This window comes from Rattus norvegicus, chromosome 2 (assembly GCF_021556685.1).
Source record: "Rattus norvegicus strain SHRSP/BbbUtx chromosome 2, alternate assembly SHRSP_T2T, whole genome shotgun sequence".
In the NCBI taxonomy this organism is placed as follows: Eukaryota; Metazoa; Chordata; class Mammalia; order Rodentia; family Muridae; genus Rattus; species Rattus norvegicus.
Window position 1 is genome coordinate 49,167,453 of NC_141535.1, and position 4,941 is coordinate 49,172,393.

Here is a 4,941-nt window from a genome sequence, read left to right on the forward strand (position 1 = left end):
CATAAAGCATGTTTCCTGGATTGAGTCAGGATACCATCTCCTGATTCTGTAACGTCTCAAAACCCTAAAATCTTCTATTTTACCTCCTGAGGAGCTATGCATATAAGCTCCAGGGCATGGGATAGGGCAGTCTGGAGATGAAGCATTTTACTATTAGCGACATTTGTTGGGTGACTAACATCACAACTGCTAAGAAGCTTCGGTCGAAATGACTGGAGGAAGACCTTGCTGTCAAACTGGGCTTTGATTTATGAAGGATCTTATACTAAAGAGAGGATATTTACATTCAAGACCTGAGAGAGCCATCAGCTATCCAGTAGGTGGCAATCTTCCCTCAGGATACATGTCACATCACACGGGGTCCTTAGATTTGGGATGTGCCTCTCCCTAAAGATACATCAAGAATTTTGTCCTGGAAAGTCCAAAGTTTCACAAAAAGTGCAAACCTCCTTGTCTTATAAAACACTACCTTGTTCATGTTAGGGTAAATCTGACTGGCTCCATCTTGCTTTAAGATATCTGGCTAGGAGGGCATTTTATCACTAGTTATAAAGGTATAACTCTATTAGCATAATATTTCTGTCATCTCTTTCAGATTTCCATCCGCCATGTATTAGAAATTTTTTCTTTGGCCATATGTCAGTTTATAGCACGTCCAAAAGAGTTAATGAGAACCTGAGAACCTGGAAAATGTCACCACCCTTGTGGTCGTTTAGAGGCAGGGAAATTAATTAGGGGGTTTTTGTTTGTTTGTTTGTTTTGGACTATACCTGACTTCTTGCCATATCTATCCGACCTATTAAAGAATTCTGAATGAAAAGTTTTGAAAGCTATTGTGCAAAAAGAACCACCTGGTTTCTCGGTGTGAAGCTTCATTGCTGTCATTATGAGGAAAGACAAGAATGATGCGCATGCCTTATCAGGGAGAGGAAGCTTAGAGGAGCATACGCCATGCTGTGGCATCATGTAATTGTCACAAAACTTTCTGGGAATGCCTTATAGTGTTATTACTGCTACCATTTTGGAATTTAAATGTCACCCTCTCTAGCCACCTCAAAATAAGCTCTCTAAAGGTTTTCCTTCTGTTCTGTTTTGTTGTTCTTTGGTATTATTCAAAAGTAAACTTAGAATTTCAAGCTATTATTGGGGGGGATTTAAAGATTTATTTTTAACTAATATTTCCCGTATTCATGGGAAGGCATGTAGTACTCTAATACATGTAGAGACCATGTAACACTGTTTTTGTTGTTGTTGTTTATTGTGTTTTTTTTTAAAGGAGAAATTCTTTTCAACCACGGTTGATCTAAAATTCAGGATCTTCCTGACTTAACTTCTGGAATGCTGGGAATATATATGTAGTTGACTACACTGGACATATCATATCCTGATAAAAGCAAACTGAAGGTTTTTATCTCTTCAAGCAATGAGTATGCCTCTAATGTGTAAACACTCAAATGCCTTCTTTGAGCATTTGGAGTGTATATTACCTTATTGTAAACATATAATCCTTCTACTGTACAAGAGGATATCAAAAGGTACCGGTCCTGTAACCAGTGCACTGTGACCAACTGCTGTTTAAACTTGTGAAACAGCCTCTCCTCCTCTCCCCATCCACCCACACAGGCCAACCCTCCGCAATTTCTGGTAGCTACTATTTTCCTCTCAATTTCTATAGGAAAATTCACTGGATTCCACATGTAAGTGAGGTTATGCAATGCTTGCCTTTTCATTTCTCTTAATATTATTAATCACAATAGATTATCATGAACTTCATGTATGTTATCATAAATGATAGACTTTGCATGTTATAGTTGAATTATATCCCATTGTGCATATGTGTCACATTTCCTCAATCTGTTTATCAGCTGAGGAGCATTAGAGTAATGATTCTGCTCTGGACATTTGGGTTCCTAACTGTAGGTAGATGGGGTGGCATTACACTGTTAGTAATATTCTTCATTACACTGTTAGTAATATTCTCCTGAACTCCCAAGGGAAGAGTGCTGAGCTTCCTTGCCCTATTGTTAAATGCAAAACATTTTAGGCACAACCGTGTGTGAAGGTGACATCTGCCACTCTGAAAGGGAACAGGACATCACCATTATAGTATTTCCCACTGCAGCTCCCCTCCCAACCTCTGTCACTTGGGTGATGTTCGAGGGGAAGCAAGTCCCTAGTTACAACAGATATGAAGCAGGGAGTAGATCTTTGTGGTTAAAGACTACTGAGGTTTTGGATCTGTGTGCTAGCTTACCATAACATGGGCTACCATGTAGAAAGCTCTATAAGTTAACAATATAAGATCTGTAGTTAGATATTAAAGCATATGTTTAGTTACCTCCCTTTATTGGATAAAAATGCCTAGAGTACACGGCCATGCGCACCTGGCAAAGTGCATATCTCAAACTGTAAAAATACTTTCTTACTACACAGGAGGTAATTATAATTTTAGCTTTCCTGCCTTGGAGTAAAGGCTGAACTGTTTTGTTAACAAGGAACACATATTTTTAAAGAAGGGTTGAGAATCTTTTAATACATGTTATTGTAAACCAATATCAGAAAATCAGATAGGTACCCAACAAATTGTACAAAAGTTATGTACCAATATAGGCAAAATCTATTTATATTTGGTGGTTAATGTAATGCTGGTTAGCAATCTACCAAAATAAGTGTTTATATGTGACTTCTCAAATGTAGGAACTATACTGAGAATTTCTATGAGTAAATATGGAATTATTTAAAAAGTCAAAAGCTTGAAAATTCCCACACAATGCAATAATTCTGTCTTGTGTTTAAACAAAAATGCATGTCCTTTAAAGAAAAAGAGAAATTCATTTAGCCATCGGAAAGAATGCTTCTTTTACAAGTACTCCTTTTCAGCAGCATTTATTTGAAAGTTTCACCAAAATTATCATTACTTTTATTAATCAAATAAGCATCTGTTTATTTCTAAACACAGCCATATACAATCCGAATTCTGGCAATTTCTTTAATGAGAAAAAGAAAGGAGTTAGATATAGTATCTTGAAAATTGATCACCATATCACATATTCTTGATTCCCGTTGGGCATTTAAATCCTGTTTGATCCCTCATCTGAAAACCATTCATTATATATCAGAGAATGTACATCATGAATTTTCAAAATGAAACATCTTTAATTTTAAGATGCTACCTAAATAGAGTAATTAATGATATTAATTAATTTATTAAGGACATTTTGTGAACTGAACCAAGAGGTCTCCAAGTTTATGTTGTTCTGGAGAATGGTGTGTTTTCTGAGATGATTTAAACCATTCAGTGATATGATGGATATATATCACAGATATAATAGTCTTCAATGATAAAGACATCCCTCAAGGTTCATACCTTGGTGATAACAGCAGCTGTTGGTGTACTTGCTCAACAGAATAAAAATGTGCCGTGTACTGGTCATGTCCCCAACTACCAGGGTCTAGTGAGGCCATCGATCTTGGGGGAGAATCTGCTTCTGCTGCTACTTCCCTTGCATAAATTCTAGCTGCATTTAAATATGTATCTTTATACTTATAGACTATCGTAGCTCTTGCTCCATATCAAGCACTATTTTTTGAAGAAGAAGGAGAGGGAGGAAGAGGAGAAGGAGAAGGAGGAGGAGGTGAAAAAGAAGGAGAAGGAGAAGAAAGAAGATGGTGTCTATTAAAAGAGAGTGTCAACAGATCAAAGGGCAGAGCACAACTGGAATTGGTCATGGGGCACCAAGTTCCAATTGGTATCGTGTCTGTAATATTTGTTCACTTGTTGTTTGATTTTCAATGCCACACCATGGATTTTGTATTACTTAGGCCTGGCAAAAGTTTCCAGTGAAAATATACTAAAAAACTGTGTTGTTTATTTAGATATAAAAATATGAAAAACATCAGGCCTGTTTATTTCATATCATTTAAACTTTATTAAATTCAGAAAAATATAAATTGTCAAAGGCACAACATAAGCATAAGACAATAGAAAATTCAAGTTATGATTTTTTAATAATTGGCCTATTAGTGGGTGTACCTATAATACCGTTGTAATAATCTAGAACACAAACAAGCTGGACAGAAAGAGAAAGTGTTCCTATGCTGTAGTAGTAGCATTCAGCCCATGGAAGGAAGGTATAATGACGCCTCCTTACAAACCAGACTCAATGGGACAAAAGTGAACATTAGCGAAGCCATTATGAAGACAGACTTCTCCATAAGAGTCCTTATAGATATATAAACAGTTAGCCTAGTACTTCAGTTTCCTGTGCAATACTAGAGAATGCTATGAGCATATGGCTCTGAAGCAGGTATATGCATCCAGTTTCCAAAATTCTTCACAATTTGGAAATAGCCAGGTGATTTAATACATTGTATTCCACTTAAAGTTTCTATTCTTGCCTTACGGCCCTTGAGGTAATAAGTTAGGCTTTGAACATGTGTCTTCCTCCAGGCTCTGTAGTATAATATGTGAAGAATGCAATTTTCTATTCCTTGTCATATTCCAGTTTGGGTTTAAATATTTCCCAGCACTAATGTAACCAACATGTCAATACTATATCCAAATATGTACATTTTCTTGATTTAATGATTGAAATGAATTATGTGTTACATGTAAGAATTAAAAGTAAAATTTGAATTATTAAATATTGTAAGAGTCAAACAAATTTCTGGCTTTAACCAATTTTTATTAATGATTTCGATTTAAATTGTCAGAATAAAGTTATGATGCATGAGGATCCCCTGGATTGTTTAATGCATTATCTAATATCTTTCAATACTGTCCTTATCTTGTGTATCAGTCGCTGTTCCCAGCAGCATATCAGCTGAGAATTATATGCTGAGCGGGAGCCTAAGATCATAGTAAAATGCTCCCAAATGGTAGAAATTACCAAAAGCACAGCTTTATGCCACGCCCAAAGTTAACTGCCCATTAGATCACTG

At 36.2% G+C, this 4,941-nt stretch overlaps 1 long non-coding RNA gene across 1 annotated transcript; it reads left to right on the forward strand.

Annotated features, from left to right (window-relative positions):
• Positions 1–1,049: 1,049 nt before the first annotated feature.
• Positions 1,050–4,664, forward strand: LOC147996081 (uncharacterized). The gene is made up of 2 exons (XR_015670989.1): positions 1,050–1,697; positions 3,551–4,664. It is a non-coding gene; the product is annotated as an uncharacterized LOC147996081 (long non-coding RNA).
• The last annotated feature ends 277 nt before the right edge of the window (positions 4,665–4,941 follow it).